This window comes from Neopsephotus bourkii, unplaced genomic scaffold (genome assembly GCF_033783945.1).
Source record: "Neopsephotus bourkii isolate Nb327-2 ecotype Australia unplaced genomic scaffold, CSIRO-AGI_Nbou_v1 NB_787, whole genome shotgun sequence".
Classification (NCBI taxonomy): Eukaryota; Metazoa; Chordata; class Aves; order Psittaciformes; family Psittacidae; genus Neopsephotus; species Neopsephotus bourkii.
The window spans coordinates 2,059,606-2,084,335 of NW_026901283.1; positions in this window are offsets into that span (position 1 = coordinate 2,059,606).

The following is a 24,730-nucleotide window of genomic DNA, read 5'->3' on the forward strand; positions in this document are numbered from 1 at the left end:
ACATACATACAGCTTTATACAGCCACAGCCACACTGGTGAACCAGCTGCCCAGCATCTAGAGCTAATCACCAAGGCTAACCTTGCAATGAAGGCTAAATCAGGAATTTTTCCTTTTAGTCTTCTTTAGGGATTGCTACTTCTAATCAAAGGATGCTTATCAAGAAAAAAAAATGGCTTAAACCAGCCTCTTTGGCATCTGTTTTTGCCTTCACCAAATGTTATAAAACCTGTCACTGAATGACATGCCAGACAGACCTGAAATTCCTTTCTTAATATGTGGGTTGGGAAGAGGAGAAAGCAAGCAAGAATAGAGCTCTCATTGACAGGGCACTAAGAGGCTCTTTAAATTATTTTTTCTTATTTTCAGAATTCATTTGTTTTAAACATTAAACAGAGGTATGCAGTGTAAAACCAGCTGTGCTCATGTCTGTCCTCAAAGTTAGGTTAGATTTGAATTCTTTGTACTGAAATTTGCTCATCTTTCAAGAGTATGTTATTCCCTTTTGTTTTCAAGGTCCATGGTCTCACCCTAACAAAATATCACCTGCGTGGATCAGGGAGGTTTGTTGCCAGGGTAAGGACAGCACAACTATTTCTGCAAGCAAGCACTGTTTGCAAGTAATTGTCAAGATACAGCTACACTGTTAAAAGTATTATAGAGTCTACAAAAATAGTGGGTATGCCTTGCAATCTTAAAGTACTGGTGTGTTTGCATGGAAACACCACTAACGTCCTTACGTTGTTTTTTATGACCTCATGGAGGGGAAATGTATTATCAGGATATCTTTTCCCAGAGCTTTCCAGGGGCTGACATTTTAATCACGAAAAGCAATTCATCTTGTTTTCAATATTAACTTAAGGATGGCTTAATCAAACAGCAAAAAAAAAAAAAATGCACCTAATGGTGTTTAATTGCATGACTTGAACAAAAGAAAAAAGATATATATGATAAAATGTAACTATACTGTGAAAATCATTGTAACATTAGAATTATTCCATTATCACTGAAATAATTTGGAGATTTAAGACTGACCTCTTGGGAAGGCAAGATTTTTCAGTGAAATACAGCTTAGATACTTACTATCTCACCTTTTAAAATGTTTTATTGCCATATGACTTCTATTTTACCTTAGAGAATATCATACAAATTAACTGCAATTATATGGAACTATGAAGTTATATTTCTATGCTACAGTTTCAAGGCAAACCAACTAATTTTTCAAGATCTATCTCCCCGGTTTTGCTGATGTTTTCAGGTCATATTCTTTAAAATCAGGTATTTCCAATGCTCCTTTATGTGATCCTTTCCAAATTCTCCTGAGTGGAAATCAGAGCTAGGACATTAAACAACACTACATGCTTAATCTACCAATCATTGTATTAATATATGCCATAAGTACCTTTGAATAAGAAAAAAAAACCCACTTGGTTTCCACATATAGCCTTACTAAAAGCTAATAAGTTTATGTATGAGATGAGTTTTGCATAATGATACGTGCAGTGTGCTAACTACACTGGTATGGTGTAGTTATGGTTTGCTGTATGGACAGCAAAGTCTTCCACCAGCTGAATCTAAGAACTAGTCAAAAACATTAAAAACTATTGCCTATTTATTTCTTTACTAATAAGATTAAAAAACAAAAGTCAGGTAATTTTGCATATACACCAAGAAACAAGGTATAACCTACTATGTTGCTGCCATCAGAGAAAGACGTGTTTTGCTATATAAGCAGTTAAGGATATTACCAGATCTGGGGCTCTACCTGGCTGCTAAGCATCAAGGGTGCCTTTTTTATAAGAGAAGTACATCTGTTTATGTTGTGTCAGTGTCTGATATGCTTTCAGATCTCACAGACTTCACTTCAGTATTTACACCTCCCAAGAAGTTCTATCCTTGGTCTGAGAAAGACCATACTGGTAGGAAGGATTGCTGACCAGATAATACTCTCAATTTATCATTTGGGGTGATTAATTATGCATTAAACATTTAATTCACATTGTTTTTGCTGTATTTGAAGTTGTCTATAATATAAAAGTATTCTCTGGATCATCATAATGCTATTTAATAATAGTATATGATATTAGTGAGCGAGATAGAGAACACGAAGTACAGACGAATAACACTGCAGGCATTGTAAAGGTAGCTCTCTCGGTACCAAAAGAGGGCAAATATGTGTACTTCAGCAACTTTCAAGGGTTAAAATATCATGGCACATTATATATACATTTTTACCAAAGGCCAGAGGGGTAGTAGTCCCATTTCCTAATCACTATGACATTTTATGGAACTTCTGCCTCTTTATGGTTCTGTGACATCCCTCATTCAGGGAGGCCAGAATGAAAAAAGGTCAAAATAGATGTCAGCCCAAGCAATTACGAAAGAGAGAACTTGGACATGACCCTGAGATTAGAAATGGTGACCTGTCATAGTAACAGGGGAAAACCTGCCATGCTGCCTTTTTGTCAAATACAAACTACCATGGCAGTGTTAAAACGTACTGTCATTTATTTGCATTTTAATCTCTTTCACCTCTAATATTGAGGTTTCATTCTCATCTTCTCTCTTCTGCCATAAGCAGATGGCTCAGATGGCAGAAAAAAGCCATAGAGTTTAGAATATCCACATCTCCTGCAAAAAAAAGGTCTTGGATCAAAGACCAAATTTTTTCATGGATCAAAAACATATTTGTCTGGATGTGAGGGGCAGAAATAGCAGTAAGCAAATTGTGGCTTGATTCTTGGTACTGTAGGAAATATTCTAGAGTTCCTTTAAGGTCAAAGAGGGTCAAAACCCATGTAAGTAGGAACGGGAGAAGAACCTGAACAAAACAGGATTTGGCAGGGAAACATCCCCTGTGTTTTTTATTTTTTACATATTTAAGGTTTAGTCAACAGTAATTTAATAAAAATTCTTGCTATTTTTGTTCATTCACAAAGGTGGTATTTTTCAGTTTTTTTGATTTTTTAACATACCTGATTTGAATTAGCCATGTCAGTCTTTGAAATTAATTCTTTTCATAGAGAAGCATTGTCTCTGCAGTAAATGTTTTATTTCACAGTTGGCCATCTGTGGAAAGAATACTGTGGGAGAGATATAGTTAATTTTCACTAATAAGGTATGAGGGCTATGTTAGCAGAGCGCAGGGATAGAGTGTTAAACTGGGCCATGAATCAAGGATTTAGCAGAAACACGGCCAGTTCTTACTAAGGAATGTGATTTTCACTTACCGTTCTTTAGCTTGCCACTCTTTAGCCAAAGAAAGGAGCACATTCTCAAAGGTGACCAGCCCAGCCCTCAAAATTCTCTTATGCAAAGTAGCAATGCTTTCATATTATAGAGTTGTCCTTTTTTCATTGGGATAAAAGTTTTAATCTCTTTACTATCCAGCAAATTAAAATGTTTAGTTACTGCTGTCTTTCCACGCAGCCTGGAACATTTTATAGCATTTTTAACAGGTTTTATGGTGGCTGCACCTCAATGGTTTCTTCTTTGCCTCCAGGCTATTCCTGTTGGAATCTTTTCTACCTCAACAGTATAAAAGTCCGTTTCAACATCTGTGCATGTTTTCTGTAAACAGTCAATATTCGCTATTCAGAATGGCAGGCATTTCACTGCAACTTTTTTACATATGGAAATTAATACAGGGATATTCACATTCTGTTCTGATTTCCTAACTACCTTATCCTCAAAGCTAAGATTAGATCTTCCCCCTCCCACTTTTCTGTGGCAAGTTTGTGGTTATTCCGAAAGGTGTGGCTTGATTACAGAAGTCCTGTTTGCTGAAAAATAAATATCTGGAGATCAGACATTTAGGAGTGATATTCTTGCTAAACTTAAACTTCGCCCTCTGTGACTGCCTGTAATTAGTACCAATTTTTGCTTCATTCTTGAATAGCTGCTATGCCAGCAATAGGAAGTAGAGTAAAAGCTACCCACTCTTACAGAAATCAAACTTGAAAATGTGAGCCAGGTCTAATGAAAGGTTAGAGAAAAGCCTTAATGGAAAAGTTATACTCATTACATTAATTTATTGTCAATGTTCTGCTGCTTTATTGTGTTCTTCTCTAGCTTTTACTGTGATAAATCTAAAAATGACTATTAAAGGTAAAGGACCTTTTTGCTCTGCAACACTGTTGGCAGGAAGTCAGTCTTCCTTTTCTGTTTATGTCATCTACTGCTTCTGAGGCTTCATGTATGAAAACATACTGATAAATACATAGGGAAAAACCTTCTACTGTTACTGAAGCAAAGAAAGACTGTTACTTAAAAAAGACTTAATTATTCTCAATTTTTTATGCTGCTACATTTCACAGAAAATTTTCACTGAAATTTTGTCCAATGCATATACCTCAGTGACAGTATTGAAAATGGTGTCAAGACAGCTCCCTGTATCTGTATCAAAATCGTTGCTCACTTGCAACCATGTTTCACAAATATAAAGTCACTTCCTATTTGTACCCGCTGTATTTTTGACTGCATCTGCCTTCTTTCAGTGTGTCACTGAAATGCTGCCTAGGAAATGTGTGTCCGATCCCAGGCTGGGACAGCCTCTTCTTCTTACATTTCCTATCATGTAAAAAAAACAGAAGTAAGTATTTACATCAATAACATTTTGAACCTACATTTGACGGTGTGGATATTGCACGTGGTTTTAGCTGAGATTCAGAGCCTAAGTGTTGCACTCTTTTCTCTTTTCAGAATTTAAATTCAGCAAATACAAGATCAGAGAATATGTAGAGAACATCTTAAAATTGCTGTCCTTACAAAGTGCTTCTAAGCTTTCACATGAGCAGGTTGTGTAAATAGGCATCCTTCCCAGTTGCATTGTGAGTCTGAATATACGTTCAGAACATTCATTATGATTTTTGGCTGATGTTCAGTGGATCATGGGATGCTCACATCACACAAGAGTAAAAACAGAAATACGTTGTGTCTTTCCAAACCTGCTGTGAACAAAGTATGGCTGTTGAAAATATGTGTGCAAACATGCATGTAAGGACAGAATCGTAATTTTTATAAAAGTGAAAACATGCTATAAGTAATCACATAAAAAGTCACAGAAGAGAATCACAGAATGTTTTAGCTTGGAACGGACCTTAAAGATCATCCAGTTCCAACCCCCATTGCCATGGGTAGGTAGGGACACCTTTCACCAGGCCAGGTTGCTCAAAGCCCCTTCCAACCTGGCCTTGAACACTGCCAGGGACGAGGCAGCCACCGCTTCTTTCGGTAACCTGTGCCAGTGTCTCACCACCCTCACAGGGAAGAAATCATTTTGATTGATTGTTTTATTTTGCAACTAATATAATTTTAAAATGTGTATTTCTTCATGAACTTGTGTAAAGAGATGGCACTGAAGAGTTCTTGTACTGTTCCACTAATTTGAATCCTACCCCTTATTGTTAATATTAGGAATAAAAGGGGGGGGGGGGAACAAAGACAATTAAAGGCTCTTTGATACTGAATAATTACAATGCAGATAAATGAATAGTGTGGGGGGAGCTGGTAATTATAAATTGGAGAAATTTATCTTGCAGTTTCTTGGATGTATCTATAAAATAAAGGAGGTAAAAATATAATAACTTCCTTTACATTAAGAGAAGTTATGATTGCTAAGAAATCAGTCAAATTTCTTCTTGAAGGCTAATTCTGATTTTAATCACCCATCTTAAACACCTTTTTCAAAGCAAACCTTCTATCCCAAGTATGCAAGTTAGCTGGCATTTTTCCAGGGTTGGAGTCACCCATGCTAATGTGAAACCCATCTTTCCACAGTATGTATTTGTATTATCACTAGGGGAACAGAAAGAAACAATGAATGTAGTAATCCTATATTCATAAGGTCTTAAATGAAATAGACAGTGGTTTGTAACAGCCAACTTTTTGCAAGCAGCATAACATTTTAGTCTTTATGAAACAACACAAAGTCCTGTGAAGTAACAAATAATTATAGTGTGGAGAGAAATGGCCATATGCCTTTCATACACAAGGCATGTAGGAATAACTCAATAAAATATTTTATTTCCCAATGCAGATAAATTATAAATTTAAAGAGCAGTACCAGCACAATAATAATAATAAGTGGTAAGGCAGCTCTCCAAAGTTAGAGCTGGCTGAGAGCTAAGACCAAAGAGGACATCAAATTGGCATGCTGACTTAGCCTTGCATAAGATGATGAAGACTGCAGAAAGTGAGGGCAAGATACCTGAACCCAGGTAGCACAAAGCCTTGCTGCTGTCTTTTCCTGAGCATGTCTTTGCAGATTGTTTTGCAAATGACATTAGTGTTGGCTGGGAATGCAGAAAAAGGAATCACATAGCTTGTCATATACGACTGTCAGCAAAATGTTTGATGAAGACTTAGCCATGCTGAAAAGAACTGCCTCATCACCTTTGCATATGCTGTCTGAATGCAAGTTTGATGGAACAAAAAAAAAAACCCACAAAAAATCCCAAACTTGATGACTCTATGGTGTCTACAATGGCTTTGTGGTAAGTCTGTCAGTAGCTCTGTGACGGATATGTGAACTGCTGCACTAGATGGCTTCAATGGATATAGGTAAGAGCTGGAGAAGAGAGGCTATTGCATCAATATTCGATGCAATATGCAATGCTATATTCAATTCCCTTAGCTGGTTCCAGGAGCAAGTCCATTAATCAATGCAGGGAAGTAAAAGGTAAGAGAGTTTATGGAGAGCCCATTAAGAAGATAACGGAGTCTGATCCTACCTGAAAGTACAGGAGTGGCTGGTTGAAATCTATGAATGGAAAAAGAACTCCAGAAAGGCATAGGAAGCAGTCGAGTACTGATATTGTGCCTGGGAATTCTGAGTATTGGAACAGTGAAAGTACAGTGTGGAAATTGTGTACTCCATTGGGGAAGAAAATTTCATGGTCCCAAAGTATTTTTCCAAAGATAATTTTGTTAGAGGCTTCTATGTGTGGATTGCAAAATAAGAGGAGGAAGCCTGTACAATAAGGTATCAATTACAAAGCCTCCTGAAGAAGTTTTCAAGTTTTATTTTGGTTTTAGTGCATTCTAGTGCATATCCTGAATCTGATGACACTACCTATTGCTTGCTTTAAAAACAAGGAAGAAGCAAAGTAAAAAAGTTGTCAGCAGCTATTATATGTCATAAATCTGAATGCAAGTTTATCAGTGGTGTTGGATGGCACCACACCATTTTCTTTAGTGGTTCATTCAACGAACAACAGTCTTTCCCTATGGTAATGCCATTGACCTTGACCCTATTGGAAGGCTTACCTTTGGCTGAGAACATAGAGTTCAACTTGCAATCATTTACAACCAAACAAGCCATCTCAAGCTGAGAGTGTTGCACAAATTGTTTATCTTAATGCTTATCTGGCAAATGTTCACAATATCAGAGAAGAGAAATCACATGCAGTGAATATAAACAATTGATCGGAGATTCTAAGTACAATAGCATTTTTTTCTCTTTATAGTTACCAGAAAATCTTACAGTTGTGTTGAACATATGACCAAGGAAATCTATGGAGATATTTTCAAAAACTCAGATTTCTGGTATGCAATGAATAGTCATTTCTTCATCTTCCCTTTTCTCTCTTGCCACCTGTTATCTCCCAAATGCAATAGTTAGTCAAACCTCAAGACACCAGTGACTGAAGAGGTTTTGTGGAATAACAAATAAGCAAATGAGATTTTTCAGGACTATTTTGAAGTAAGAAAATATATTAAAAAAAAAAAAAGTACAAAAAAGGCATAAAGAACATGTCAGAAAGAAAGAGTCTGAGTAGACTGCCAATGTCCTCTCTTCAGTAGATCTAAATAACCACTGATCCACTCATTAACTGAATGAATCAGAGCAAACTATTCCAGTGGTGAGAAGATGAGCAAAAATCTGCAAGACATATTAAAACATGCAGAGAAATGATCTCATTGCCTCCACCCAAAGGTAAAGTTAAGGCTTGTAAACTTCCTGAGAACACTGGGCATGACAGGGAAGAAGGTGAAGTGAAACATTTCCTTTTAGACATAGATCTTCCTGCTGTGTTCTGTATCTTCATTGTCTGTGAGAATGGATTCCCACAGTGTGAGTTGCATGACTACTTTAGCTCAATGCACAAAACTGAGACACCATGGAAAAGAAGGAGGCTGCTGCTCAGTGCTGCTGTAGCATGTGGTGCCAGTCCTCTGATTTCTGTATTGTCTGTCTCCTCTCCATAGACCCTAAGCAGTTAATTGTGTTTTATCCAGCAGTCATTCCTGTTGCTGTACTACAGTGTCTCTGTTGTTGTTATATATCCTGGTCCTGACAAATTAAATGAGCAGGAAACTGCTGCCAGATTTTTTATATGAAGTACATTGGCCCAGAAAGGGCAAGGGTACAGTGTGAAGCCTTTAATAAACTTGGTCTATGTGGTCTCGCTTGGATCTGGATTCAGAGTTTTCTTTGGGAATGCTGACAATCCAATTAACCTTTTATATTCACCAGCTATTCCAAATGTCGGTAATGACTGCTGGGCTTTCTTGGTTCTGTGTACAAAACATAGGGCCATGCTCCAAAATAAGAAGTATTTGCAGGTATGTCTGATGCTAGTTATCCTAAAGGGTAAAGTACACCCTGAGTATTGTTTCTGCTTTTGTTTTTGTTTTGAGACTTGATGAAGCTTCAGGATTTTAAGTCTTGTAATTAGACAAGGTGGAGATGGTATTTTGAATTATTTATGCAGTGCTCTTTAAAAAGTTAGATAAAAAATTAGCTGACAGCTTGCTTATATTCAGATAGGTGGGTAAGATTAATTTTTTTGGTGACAGCACTGGAGCTTCATTAAGATTTCTTAATTAAACTGGTGCAACTGAAAGAAAAAGGCATCATGTGAGTGTGTGTCTGTATGCTTGTGTGAGAATAGCACGGTTTATTACAAAACCAACATTTTGTCTAAGAGCACAACAAAAAATAGTAATTGTACATCAGATAGGTAGATAATCCAGGGAGATAATCCATTTAAAGTAAGTAATGGATTGAGCACCTTCAGGCAGTGCTTACATTGCATGTTTTGTCGGAAGGAAGGTGAGAGCCACATGAAAAGCTAAGGTTATAATAATGGCTGTCAGTGAAGCAAAGACAGGGACCCAGGTAAAAACCCTTTTTTAAGTTTCTAAGGAAGTATGTGTGCTCTTGCAGATACTGTAAAAAATGCAGTAGAAACTCTATATATGTTGAATATGCACATAACATGATTACATATGTACCTGGACAGGTTTTATGATTCCCTAGGCCCTGATTCTTTCAGTTTTTATGTACTGCTTAACTTTAGCATGTGAATCATTTTTGCATGTCAAGCGGTTATGAAAGTCCAGAAAAAAGGGGTATAGGTGTTGCACCAGTGGCCATGCTGATAAAAAGAAATACTATACAAGCATACTGCTTTCTTGCTACACTAAACTGGCTTTGAAAATTCTCCCTCATGGGGATAATCTTGGATTTGCAGAAAGCAAGAAAAGATTGACATCTGTATCTGTGCATAACAGCTTTTGTGGCATGATTTATGGAAAAAGGTCAGCTATGAATATGACATGATGACAAAATCTAATCAGTATGACCACACATAGGCATAAAATATGAAAAAATAAAGAACTCAGATTGGAGACTTTGAACGCTATTGGAAAACATGCATACATACTACATTAGTAAAAATGCAAGCCTCTTGTCAGTTAACAGTCATTTAATGTTCATTCATTCATTTATTCATTCACTTCTCGAATGAAACATTTTAAAAGGACTTGTGGAAAAATACATATATGGTATATCCTTGCTTCATAAATTTGTTATAGAGTTTAGGAAACTGGCAGATTTATGCATAATAAAAGTAACTGCAGTGCTTGTTAAAGTGAAGTTTGTGTTGCAAACAGATGTGTTCGCTTTTGTCCTACAAGTTTGTAAACAGCTCCATCTTCAGGCATCATTCACTGTGCTAAGAAAAAGGCAATTTTCTCTACCACATGCTTTCAAAGACCTGTTAACATTTTACCACTTACTTACATCAGATTTTATCACTCAGAGCAATGTAATGGTCTCATATGACCACTTCCCACGTAAGGTTAAGTTGAAAAAAAATCATTTGGAATGAACCAAGTGTCTAACAAATGAATCCTGTTCGGTCAATGGCAGAGTAGATGTATATGACATGAGTACATTGATATGTCTAAATATTTCATCTCTATAATTTAGTATATCTAAATTAGACTGAAACTGCATTGCAACCACTAGAATGTCTTTCTTTCATCAGACAGAACCCAAAGTGCTGAAGTCAAATAAATTTTTAAACATGTATGTGACTAAACAAAAATTAACAGAGTGAGAGAGGCAGCACTGAGAAAATGTTAACTTACAGGAGATGAAATACCTGAAAATCTTGGGGAGGGTATATCTCCCAAAATGAGCCCTGCAGAGTGGCCTTTTCACTGTCATTCAGTATGAAAATTAAAGATGTAATTTCATATGCTGGCAGGAGTGTAAATGGGGTGTTCCTTGGATACTGAAACAAGTGTACTTCTATTGTCCAATGGGTGTTTCTCTTCAGTGCCTGAATAAACCACTCAAATGGATCTAGGAATAGATTTATTCTTTTTTTCTGCAGTATGCTTGAAATAATTGATTTTTTAAATTTGAAAACACTTTGGAATATACTTTACCTCCAGAGTCTCTAGAAGGGATTCTGTTTACATAACAGGATATTGGGTAATGCATAATATGATAATTTCTAGAATTATAAACTAAACTGAGTATATTAGTCTGCCAAATATCGGTATGTTTGGCATTTTAAAATATGGTCTTTTGTCTTCGCAATTATTTCCTATTAATCCTGATTATCAGATTACTGTAATTCTGAAGTACTATACGTGTGTCTGTGTATTAAATAGACATATGTGATCTGCTTGTGTGTGTGTGTACGGAGGTATAGATGAAAGGTCCTTTTGTACAAGTTGTCATTTTCTCCACCAAACAGATATAAGACAGATAAAGACCTGTTCCATAAATCTGTCACTAGTTCCTTTAGAAGATATAAGTAGGTGTCATTTTCTTACTTGGTTAAAAGGCTGGGGGCTTTTCTCATTCAGCTGTTAAGTTTTAGACCTAAAAGCTATCAGTAAAGTTTTATAAGTGCTTGTTAATAATGTTTTACAATAAATACACCAATAATTCTTCCAACAATTTAGTTGACAAGGAGCTGTAACTCTGCTAACATATACACCTTAAAACTATACCCATTTATTAAATTTGACCAAATTTGACCAAATTTATAAAGCAATGTAATTTGACCAGAGCTATTGTACTTAAGGCAAGTTTTCGGTGTCTGTTTCCTATCCATTTGAAAACCAGCTATCTAAGAACTTCAGTGTATTTAATGCTTTTCTGAACTGGTCATAATCCCACTGGGTTTACCTGAAGTAAGTGGGGTTTTTATTTTAACCTTTCATCTCTCTGTGCCTGAAGATACCTTTATGCTGCAGAAGATACTAGAAGTAGCAAAGATCTAATTAGCTTTAGGTTTAAAGGTGATAGGGTTGCCTTAGGTCTTTATTCTGAGTAATACAGAGGGAATCCATGTAAGTGTAAATTTATTCATAGTTGTACATTTATTCAGTTGAACACTGAAGTAATATGCAACCCTTGATGGGCAGAGAAAGAGGGCAAAGCAGACTTGTAAAAGGGCATTGAGTTCATTCATTTTAGTTCCCACTGTATGAAAATTACTAATATTTTAATATTCTTTTTTTATATGTTGATAGAAAGAAGCAGTGTGCAAATACATAGTATGAAATCTTGAATTTTGTACAGAATATCTATGTAATGAAATAAATGGAGTTGAAAGCAAGCCATTATTGTTACAGAAATATTTAAGAGAAATAAGTGGAAGTTGTTTGTTGACATTTTCAACTATTTCACTGAAGTCCATAACTATTTAAAGTCCACATCTTTACCTTTATATTCCACTGGAGCTTGATTAAACTCTTCAATAACTGAGAACACAAAAGATAATACACAAGATACATGCATTGCTTCTCTAAAAACAATAATGCACAAAGAAACGCTTCATTTCTTAAGGGTTCTAATTTCACCATTTCTATCCATACATGGCCAGTCTTATTAAATTAATGGAACTATTTATAATCTGAAAAAGGGAACATTTCTGTATAGTTTACTAAACAAATGTGCTTTATTTCCCACAAACACCACACCCCAAAATACTCTATCTACTTTTTGTGCCAAAAGCCAAGGAAACTGAGTGTTTATAAGAAAGTACTACAGAAAGTACAAGATATGGACCCAACAGTCTGTATGCAAATTTACTACATGCCTAGAGATGTCATTCCAAAACCTAGTACGGTAAAATCCTGGCTCCTTTGTAGTCTGTAAATTTCCATTTACTTAAATGGAGCCTGGATTTACTGTATGTCATTTTCTTGCTTGTATTATCGAAATTCTAACCAAAGCGATAGAATTGTAGAGGATGAAAGTATTTCTACATTGATAATATAAATAAAGCATTTGTGGGTGGGTTTGTATTGGAGTGGTTTGTGTTTTGTTTGGGAGGTGGGGTTCCAAAAACTTTTATTTGTTTCTCTACGGAGCCTACAGGAGTTTTATCAAAGTGATGGTAGAATTGTATTAGTTTTTATTAGAATAAATATTGTGTAATTATTAGAGTTTATTGGAGTTTAGTTAAAATATTGGAGTTTAGTTAAGTTACTTCAAAAAGAAAAGATAATTCATTGTAGTCATCAGAAATGAATACCCATAGTGCGAGTTTCTGATTATATATCTAAATAGCACTGAATTGTTCTTCTGGGGAGTATCCCCTAGCCTCTCCATTACTCATCTGCTTTAGTTGGGTGGACAAATAAAAACCATTGTGGTAGGGTTGCTAAACCGGTTAGTTAATTCTCTGTAGAGTGCTTCAAATATAGCATTGCAGATATGTGTTGTAACATTATTGTCACAAAATGGGATGGGTTCCCCAGCAAAACAGCTGCCACATACCAGAAATAATTCTGCAGTGCCACACAAATCTGTGGCCTCATGATCATTTAGGAAGCTGGATTCATCAACCAAAGCACCTAAGCAATTTCTTATGGCAGGCAAAACTTTTTCACATGCAAAGTCAGCTCCTCAAAAAAATCTTTCTTTAAAAAAAATTTAAAAAGGCAATAGCTTTTTGTGGAATTATGATCTAACTCATACAGTTTCTGTAATTTTTATATCAATGTGTCGCTTAAATTACTGTCCTAATCATATATTTCCAAGTAATAAAAGTTGTGGGTTTGGTGAATATTATTCTAAAATTATTATTAGTGAATTATTCTAAAATAACCTGAATATTCTTCCATATGATTTGATGATTATTTTTTTTTTAAAAAGAAAGTGGGATATAACTCTTCTGTGCGCCCTTCACAAGAGAATCTAGAAAAAAAAAGAAATCACCAAAGTGGCTTTTGGCTATCTCAGACCAGTAGTTGCTAATGCTAAATTGGGCTTCCATTTGTAACTATAGGAAGATTTTGACCTATGTCAGCATAAAGCTTGAATTTATTTGAAAATCTTTTAATTTAGAATATTCTGACTGAAGGACTAGCTTAGATCAAAGGGTCAGGGTTGGACACAGCTCTAATTCAGATTATTGCTTAGAAGAGCTCGGAGTTACTGAAGACCTGAAGTCTTTGGCAGGAGATGTGTTTAATTCCATAATTTTGCAGATATTCTTTTGTAGCCTGCTGTTTTGCTTGCTCGCCTTCTCTTTTATTCTCATTAATAAAGTCAGAAGTAGAAACTCCCTCGGACATTCTCTCCATAGGCTCACACAGTTGACAGTATTCCTTTATAAATCATCTCTCTGTGTAAGCTTTCTTTTTGGTTCCTTGAAAGGGGTTTTCCAGCCTGTCTGGTGACGCATGTGGCACGTTGCCAAGCAATAATGGAAATGAACCCATCAACTCATGGTTCCCTTCCCAGGATAATCTGCTGCCCCATCTGCGTGTTTGCAGCAAACTTCTGCAACATCTGCCCAATGGTTATTATACAATCCATTTAATATATTCTAGAGGAGCCATAACCACCGCTGTGCCTAGATGGGATACCAATAAGGCCTCTGCAGACATGCCAGAGCAGCCTCTCCAGGGGATTGAATTCAAGCCAGATTCACCATAGTCAGTTAAGTACACATTCCTTTGGTACATGTGTGGCTAATCTACTTTTAATTGAGCTCCATTGTTTTCATATATTTAGTAAACAAAAGTGCATAGGTGCAAAAGCTGCTGCTTGTTGACAACACAAACAGTATGCAGCTTGCTGGAGCTTTGGACAGGCATCCTTGGCAGTAGATGTGGTAAAGCGTATTTAATGTGCAGACATATTTCTTTGTGCTTTTTTGCCTTTTTCTGTTGGGCTTTTTTTTTTTAACATTTCCTGGATCTTTGTGTCCCAGCGGCCTATTCTGTGTGATTATCACAGCTGAGTGTAGGTGCAAACACAAGGTCTTGCTCCACGCAGAGACATCTGTGTGCCAGCATTGTTATAAGGTATGAACTGGGTTTTGTTTTGGTTTGATCTCCCTTTTTTGATTAATATTGAACCTCTTTAGGCTGGGCTAAAAAGGCAGGGTTCTGCCACCGTGATGACTCTTTTATTGCCTTACTGGGAACAGAGACATGTCATTCATGTTTCACCTGCCTTTAAAAGAACAAGCATGCTATATTTTACTCTCCCTATTGTTATTCAATATCCAGCATGTGATATTTAGAGTAACCTTGACATCCTTGCTTGGTGTATTAAATAATGGCTGATTGCCAAAAGAATGGGACAGTTCCAAAACGAAGTTCAGTCATCTACTTCTCTTTCTTGGAGATGTTTTTAATTTGGTTTGTATTGCCTGTAAGGTGCCCTGGGAAGCAATGTCCGCATCAGGGCCAGTACCTTGCTCCTGCTGCTGAGGGATGAGAGATGTTTGGGGCAGTTGCTGGATCAGCACTTTGCTTGAATCTGTCAAACATACCCTCAAAGCACAGGGAAACTGCCCAAGAGCCATCCACCTTCCTACCAAGCCCAAACCTGTTCCCACTTTGGCACTGCAAGAAGGATAGTGTGGATTGTTGGCAGACAGTGGTCTCCACACTCCTTCCCTGGAGAGCAGTGCAAAAGGTTTCTACTGGCTGAATAATCTTTGCTAGTACACATTTCTAGATGGAAGCTCTTCTCCTGGCAGGTGGTTATGTATCTGTAATCAACCTCATTGTGCCCAATACACCCCAATGTTATATTCCTGACTGGGAATGCTCTCAGCCCATCCTCTTTGCAGTGGGGGATGCTGCATCAGTTCATCAGGATGCTGTCCTTCATCTTACCAAAGTCTCAAAGTGACATCTAGTGGAATACCTAGTCTCTGTGGGGAAATTTAATTAAACCACAGTCCCTTTATACTAGCACAAATATTGTGAAGGAAAACAACTCAACTCCTTTGACATTTTTACAAATAGGTTCAGTGGAAACTGCTGTGTTTACTTTAACTGACATTTGTTTTTTCAGTCAATTATCCCTCAGCCTTTTTTTCTTCCATAATTTATTACATGCAGCTCAGCCATAATAATAAATACAAAGTTGTTTCCCCTTTCTGTTGTTGTCTTGCAGACTGTGCTATGAACAAATGAAATAAAAATGAGTCCCCATAATCTCCCTTGCTTTCCCATCTCTGTGTTAGTCTCTAACTGTTTATTATGGATGCTAGCAGTCTCATAGGGAGCAGAGCTTAATCCCAAATGTGAACAGATGATTAGTCTGCAACTCCAGTATTTTTTCCTCATGAACAGGTCCTGCTCTAAACTCCACTAAAAACACTGAGAGTTTTGGTTTTGTTTTACTTCAGTGGTCTTTGGAGCAAGCCCTTTAAACATGAGACTTAAACACAGCTTTTAGCCAGATGGCATCTTTCTGACTTGTTACCCTGTCTGAACTAAAAGACAAACGCTTCACCTTGATGCAGTTCTTCACCTCTCACTTGTAAATTTGTTCAAGAATTTCAGGAAATCTTCAGAACTCTCCAAAGAAAATCTACCCCAAAACCCAATTTGTAAAATGAGGGCCATTATAATGGGGGTGGAATCAGAAGCTGGATCTCTTTGAGTATTGCCATTGACTTCAATGCTTGTATTGTAGCCAGAGCTGCAATGACAAATTATTTTTCTAGTTCTTCGATCAAAAGCTGCTGGAATAGAAAAAGAACATGAGTTCTTTATTTTTTCTTGCTGTTTAACAATTAAAATAATACGTTTGCAAGGGCAGAGCATGTTCCTCACAGCTCGTACACATTGCAGCATCTGTGCTTCAAGTGATTTAAGAAAAAACAGAGGAACAACAGAGCATACTGTACACTCATTTAATCCACCAGGTACTGTCATGCTGCCACTTTTGCTTATGCACAAAATTATTTTGATCTTTAAAAACTTTCATCAAAGCAAACTAAACTCTTCAGATGGTCAGTTTGTCTGGAAGTGCTTCCATATTCTGAACAATTGAAATCCTACCAGTTGAAAGCTATTTTTCTTCCTTTATTCTTCATAAAGAGCAAAAAGAGCACCTCGAGAGCTACATAGAGTTTTATATTCCATCTGGGAAGCTCATCAGCCATCCACAGAAATGAAGCTATTTAAAGTAATGGTAAATAAAGATGTGAACGTTTGGAAAGCTGAATCCACTGGAAAGGAGTTATTTTTCAAAGTCCTTTACAATATGGCTCTTTGCTAATAATACAGTGAATCTGTGACGTATATGATGATTTTATAAAAATCCTTTATGTTCAATCTCCCAAATAATCAGGAAAATGGGAGGACAAAGTAAGGGAGGAGGAAGGAAAAGAGATAGGAAACGAATATAAAAATCAGCGTCATTTTATAAGGACATAACAGTGTTCATCTTTTAATTCATTGTGCTTAAAAGTTTATGTGCATCTAGCTTAGAAATGCTTATTTCCCCTAAAATGCTTTGCACAGAAATTTTTAGAAAATCAAGTAGGAAGAGCGATTTCCTTTCATCAGCTTGGAGAACTCTTTAATTCATAGAAGTTTTAATTGAGATATGCTGGGAAATGCTCTTCAGATGACAGTTGTCCATGTGGGCCATACATTTACTTTGATATCTACAATAAGTTCCACAGATGTCAATGGAAGGGGCTTGATGTGTCTCTTGGAGGAGCTGAAAAAGGCAAAGAAAAGGAAAATTAAAACATAAACTGAAAATGTGTCATGGATTTACTGCACTGTCTTTCCTACAAGTCTGTTTTTCCTGGTCTGATACAAAACCTGTTTTGTACCAGGAATGGATGAAGAACTGCTTTTAGTCTTGACTGACTCTGGTGGGATTTAAAAGAAATCCTCTAACTGACACTAACTTAAACCAAAGCAAAAGACTAATTGCAACATGTGTACGTAAGTATGTAACATATGATACATGCAGTCACAGCTTTGCTAATGTGAACTCCAAAATCAACTTTTTAAACAGAGAGGTAGGCAAAGGGTATGATTGTAATCCAGCACACCGTTGAAAGCTTGAGCAGATAGTTCTGCTCAAAGGAAAGAAGGGGGGGAAGCCCAAAAGCTAAGGTGGTCATCCAGGGTAGAACACCAAAGTAGAGCAAAGAGAAAAAATCATTAGTCTGCCTTACCATGTTTCATTTGACAGTTTAATACTGCTCAAAGCAGTTTCTCTTTCTTTCTTCTTTTTTTTTTCCCACTTTAACTTGTAAAAAAGTGGGCCACCTTTTGAAAGGTTGATTTCATTGAAAATCAAGCATTTGAGCAGCTCTAAAAATCTGACCCAGAAAGATCACCTCCAGTGACATTTTCAAGCTGCTGCAGCTTTTGTGAAAAGACGAGCTCAAACTTTGAAATTGAATTGCTAATTCTGTATTTGTAAAATGATATAACCTTTTTTAATGAGATCCTGTTTGATAAGGATATTTTTATTAGTTTTCAGTTTAAGGTAATGTGATTGAATGTATTCATTGAGACAGGATTTTTAAATTCCACATTTCAGATTACCTACCGCAATAGAGGAATGAATGATCATCACTTCAAACAGGGACATGTGTCCTGGAGTAAGGGCCAGATCCTGACAGTTCAGCTTAAGCTATAGACTAGCAACAGCCTTCTGAGTATGATTCTGGCCCTGGTATCAAAGAAAAATGACCAGTCAAGAGAGAACTACACCTGCGTTTGTCAGTAAGAAGTTTCTTCAGAGAAGTTAGACAAGCATGTGACACAGACACTGCTGCATATAATTTCTAATTTCCTGAGGAACAGTTTTCTTCTGACCACCAGCAGGGTTTCTTTGTTTTTCATTAGCGTACAGCTACAGCTCTCCGCGTAACCGTATCCAGATTGCTAATGAAAAAATATTGTCTGGAGTGGCATATGTAGTCTGGAGACTAGGGATATAATGAGGGTAGGGAGCAATGCATCAACCTGTGCCATGTACTGAGCGTCTTTGTTACCCACGCCGCTGCCACAACTGAGCCTATATTGTGCTGCTTTCTTTGGCAGATGGGTGCAAAACTCTGCCTCTAGGTGGAGTTTCCATAGACCAGTGCTTTTGCAGACTTCAAGCCCTTTCATCTTTCCTTTCTTTCTTCTTCTTTTTTTTTTTTTTTTTTTGACTCACTGCCCTATCGTTACTCCTGAAAATTTAATTGAATTCTAACTAACTTAATAGGAAAAACAGAGATCCTTACAGCCTGCGAAATGTGATACATCACAACAAAATTGCCTCCATTTTTCACATCCTGCTCCAATCACAACTGATGCTTATCATGTACTGTAATAATTTTTGGTGAGGACTGTCAGACTTTCTGACATGGTTCTGTGCAATAAAAGCTATACAGTAAGGCAGGCTGGGCTGTGGATAGTAACAAATCATCTGTCACTGCATGTATGGGCACAAAAGCAGAGACTCCTGCATGACTACAAAACCAGTGTGGGGCAAACATGGGATAGATCCTACTTGAAACCAGAATAGAACTAATTCTGATGACCTGAGGCCCTCAGAACTCGCTGTTCATTTTACAACGCCAGTAAGGCTGTTGCTGTTGTACACCATGTACTTTTAGGGTGCTACCCATTTTTCGTTTTACTCTCTGCTCTCCCATGCATTTCAGTCAAGGTTTTATCTATAAATGCCTCCTTGCAGATCAGAAAGCACCTCGTTCTTGTGGCAGTGAAAAGCTGATGCTTCGGGGCACAGGGGGAGAAGGAGCGGAAGAGGGAAGCAATTATTCTCTCCATACATAGACACTTCCTCCTTCTCTTCCACCCCTTAGAAGCACAGGAAGTTCATCTTCAAACCATATGGTACCTAGAGATACGCTGCGAGTCTTGGGGGAATGCCAGGGCCCAGCATTACCCTCAGGGGCTAGGGCGCCCTTTGCCTCGCCTCCTCTCCCCAGCTTTCGATGGCATGGTTTCCTTCAGGAGTTTCCTTATCACACTTCTACCAGTGCGTCTCCTTCCTGGTCTGCAACACCTGTACTGCATTACAGGGCAGAAAACAATACCCACACTGAGACAGGCAAACTGTATTTCATTTGTCAGCCTCGCTCAGCTCCAGAAAAGCCACTGGAATCAATCCCCTATGCAGCCTTTGATAGCCTGTTACTGAGAGGCTGGCTGGAGGTACTGGGGGCACCCCAGGAAGAGTTACCTCAAGGCCTTTCCATCGATATTTGAGCATACCCAGTTATGTTTAAACTGAGTAACAATAATTATTTCATTGTTGTGATGTGCTGTTTCTCCCTAAGCTATCCATTGGCAATGATGTAATCAAAGTCAAACTTGACATGGAATTGGCGGACGTACAATGGTTTGTCTGCTTTGGCATTTGAGATCCACTTTGTTAGTAGGACCTGCTTATAATTTAAAATATATGATTTCCTTCAAAGTGGCATAGTTTTGAAAAATAGCATGTGATGCACTAATAAATTATGCAGTCTTCTGAACAGGCTACATGAAAAGCACATTTTTCCGTCTGCATCTGGCTAGGCATTTGCAACTGTTTCTCTTGGATCTGTACCGCAGCACACTTAGCCATGATTTTGTGACCTCCAGAAAGGATTAATGCAATATGTTGTGCATGGGCCTGCTAGTGAAGGTCACTTGGAAATGTAGGCTAGTGCAACATGTGGCTGCCCACCTGCTCAGGGCTGTTAGCTGCAGAGTGTGGTGTTCTGTGTCTCCAAACCATAGTGAGCTCATGCACTGCAAACAACAAGCAGAAGGCCCGGTTCCCTTCTAGCCTTCTCCAATCAAGCATTACAGGGCTCAGTGTTGCTGGGTTTGCTGGGGTTATTTCTCACAGACCAGTAATAGGACACTTATGATTGCAATGCCGCTGATGAAAATCTGAACTTGAGACCCTTAAAACCTTTTTTTGTGGAGGAAAAGGAGAACCTGCTTTATCCGCTGGCAATAGGGAGATCCTTTATCATCCCTGTCAACCTCATAGGAGGGGTCAGTACTACTCACCCATTGACAAAACCTCAACCTTTGTGCTTTGATTCACTCTCCAGAAATCAGTTTGGATTAGACACTAGATCTTTTTGGTGGGAAAAAAGATGAAATCAGCTGCAGTGCTCAGGACGTTCTTAGAAGAGGGACATCAGGATGGTGTTAGTGCAAGAGAACTGAAACGTTTTGGCAGCTCAATACACCTTTTTACTTTCTTTTTTGCATGGGAAATGGTATTGTGCAGTCAGATCTGAGTTAGGAAGACTTATGGTGGAGCTATTTTATTTTTTAGATTTTTTAATTAATCGTTTTCATGCTGCCTACATTCAGTTGTATATTTCATCAGTCAACAAGTAGCATTTGTCCGTGAAATGAGTGCTGGACTACTCTGCAACAGCCTGCAGAAAACCAAAATGGTCTCTGTACCCTTAAGCATACTGAGTTTAATAGGCTGGTATACTCTGTTGTTAGGCACAAGATAAACAGTGATGATAACAGACTGAAAATAGAGACACACAAAACATTTTATTTTTGTGACAAAAGCTGCTCAGTGTGCCAGAAACATAACCATGGTCACAGTCAGCTAAAATATATGAGGATTTGAATGCCCTGGGCTTTAATTTTGATGAAAGACTTTTGCATACCACCAAAAAGAGAATCAGTACTGCCTAGGGTCTGGCATCAGTGAGGCTCAAAACAGTTTGTTTGCCAAGGTAAATACACCTTCCATAACTTGGGATAGGCTAGATGTCTAATGTGTTGGTACTAGAGGAAAATGAAAATTGGGCATGTTTAGACTAAAATGAGAAGTTTGAATCCTACGTGACAAGGAAAAGGTGCGTGTTCTTGTTAACCCTGACAAATCTGAGAAGTCAGAATCCTCACTAAATGTAAGAAAATGATAACAACAATAAGGAAAAGCTATTAATCAAATTATACCCCCCTGTTATTTTGATGTGCTGTTTAGTAGGTGTATTAACACAGGCCGTGAACAAACACGATATCTTACACTTTGGCTACATATATCAGGCACAGATCTAAATGGAGAAAGGTGAGGAAGTGTGTCGCCTGTCTCTCTGCACCACCTACATCACCACGCTGGAGGAAACGCAGACAGTGCAGTCAAGATCATGCCATTGGATCCCAATTGAGACAACTGGTCATCAGCATTTGCTCTGCTATGGTCCTCACTTCCCTCTGTCCCAGCATCACACTGCCAAGTATCTCCTGCTTCGGCTCCACATCCACAGTACGAAAAGGCTTTGTTAGCCCTTCCCATAAGGGCAACCCAGTTTCAAAAGAAACATCCAGGAAGACATAATCACTCAGTCATTAGCACTGCTGTCTTTCCCTGCTATGAGACCTGTCTGTGTATGGATTGATCTGCAGGATCTCACACACAAGGAGAGAACAACTTGAGTCACTTGGTCATATGTTCTGCTGGACTCTGCTGCTCCTCCTGGCTTTCACCCATCCCTGCACGAAACAGACCTCGTAGAGCAGAAGTCTTTTTCTGGCTCTCATGTACACGAGCAGCATACATTTGTGATAGAGCTGACTCCAGTGAAACTTGGGTGTAAAGAAAACTCATGGAATCAAGTCTGAGAAAGCATCTTGCCAAGCAGAAGCAGTTACAGCCCTAATAGCGTGTGGGTTAAGGAACACAACTTTTGTCATCTTATGAGCAGTGAAGCTCATGTTGCCCACGTTGCTTAACTCAGCCCTTGACTGTGTGTCAGCAGATAGCCAAAGGATGATATTTCACAGCTCTGCAGTAGCTAGGCTGACCTTCTGCAAGGCTCTTAACCTCGAGCTAATAAGTATTGTCCTTCAAGGGGTAAAACATTTAAGTGCAGCTGTTTACTATTTACACAAAGGGACTGACATGTGAGCCTTCCCAGCATGCAGTTGGGCCCATGTGAACTTTGTTCAAAAAGAAAAGAGGAAAAAAAGTTCAGATTGTATTACATTTGCAACTCACAGAGGGCAGACTGTCCTCAGCTGTCACTCGGCAGCTTTCTTGAGCTTTGCTCATTGTCAGAGACAATATTAATTATTTCAGTCATTTTCTGTTCCATTTATTGTTCAACACCAAACCAAGAGAAATGAACACTGACATAATGATTGATCATGGAGCTGGGGGTTGAAAGTGAAGGCTAGAACTGTTGGGCTGTATATGGAAAGGGTTTGGGGTTTTTTCCCTTTTTTTTTTTAGATGATAATATATTGTTTGTGAATGGGTTATTTATTAGAGCCATGTGTAGCCTAAAAGGTTTGTAAAGATGATTACTAAAGCATATCCATATGTGGAATGTGTGTGCATATTTGTAAGCTTGGCAATTTGTCCAGATTTTTTTAAGTTTGTAGAAAAAAGGTTTCTGCAATTGTGTGGGGTTATTCTTCTTCTTAATAGTAGGCAATATATTTTCAAAGCTGTTGTGCTTTGCATAACTTACGCTTTAGTTCTGACATCAGCTGCATATGTACTGTTGTGTACGTCTAAAATGATGAATAATCTAAATATTTGATATTCTAGCATCAGTCTTAGCAGAAAATTGCTTCTTTGCCAGCATATCATATTCTCCAAATATTTTATTAGATCACATACAGACCTCTTAATGCATCTGTGCTAGAAGGTAATAAAAACTGGGCATGACTGAACTACTGTTGGAGATCTGAGTGCTTTATCACAATGAAAATTGTCTTTTTTTTTCTCAATTTTGGCATCCGTGGGTACCAGATTTTTCTTGAAGAAACTTTTGGGCACATCACACTGTCCTATGAGTTTTGGAAAGAGAAGCAGTGGAGGCTCAGACACCACACAAATACTCTTGTTTCCTGCTCTTAACTGGTGGGTCTAAATGCAGAGCACTTGCACCTCTGTAAGCAGAGAAGTTTAACGATAGCACTGGTGCTACTCAGAACAGAACTTTTTTTGTCATATGTTCCAAGACACTACAAACGTTAACAGGAATGGGTTCTGCTGGGCCTGACAGCATTAAATCAGGCCTTTACAAGATCTAAGCATTGCACAAAGAGGAACGTCCTGCAGAGGCAGGCTGCTATTTATTAGTCTCATTTTAAAGGAAATGAAGAAAGCAGCACAGACAGGTGCTCCCTAGCAAGGCAGCACAAACATAAAAGGAAATCCATGAGCTGATACTGCAGAGAGGAAACGGGCTTGTAACTCAACATTGACAATAGTTAACTAGTGGAAAGAAACTCCAGTACTCGTACATGCAGATGAATTCACGCCCAGGGTTTGTTTGCTGCTCCCCACTCTGGGGAGATGTGCCATTATCTGCAATGATCTCCCTCACTGCTGTTCAGAGCTGTGCAAATGCACTAGCCTTGTTTCCTCAAGGTGTCCGTAGCAGAGCTATGCTGTCACTCTGTGCATCACCCCGTCACGACCACATGCTGAACTTTTCTGTGAATATTTTCCAGTGCACGTGTAAATATCAAAGTAACAAAAGAAACAGGTAAAATCAAGCTGGGAAAACGGTCTCAGATCCTTTCCATGTAGCTGCGAGTTTATGTTTCAGAAAACAGGGATGTGATTAAATTATGCACAGAGTTAAGTGCCTTGTTTTATCAAGGCATAAATATTTATTTGCAGTATTCTTATAAATGAAGGCAAGGATCATTTAAATTCATTTTCAGGTTGCCAGAATACCTCAGTGGTTTGGACTGGAATTAAGAAAGATCAGAAGGTCATGTCACAAACACACCAAATATATAAAATACAGGTTTACTAGAGAAAAAGATCTAGTAAACAAACCAATCTGAAACTCAATGAGAAACTTAAAAGGGATTTGGGAAGTCAAACACTGGAAGCTATGATTTGCTTCTCATGTTAAAAATAGCACCTCCTTCACATCTCCTTAGGATCAGGCTTATTTCAAACACTTCTACTTTGTGTAGACTATTCTGTGGAAAAATATTTAATATATTAATTTTCCTTTAGGCTGGCACTTCAGCTGCAATAATACAAGAGCACCTCTCCTGTGAAAACAGGCTGAAAGAGTCGAAGTTGTTCAGCCTGGACAAGGGAAGGCTCTGAGGAGAGCTATAGCAGCTTTCCAGTACCTAAAGAGACAGTCTACAAGAAATCTGGAGGACTTGTTACAAGGGCGTTGTAGTGACAGGACAAGAGGGAATGGCTTTAAACTGACAGAGGGTAAATTTAGATTAGACAT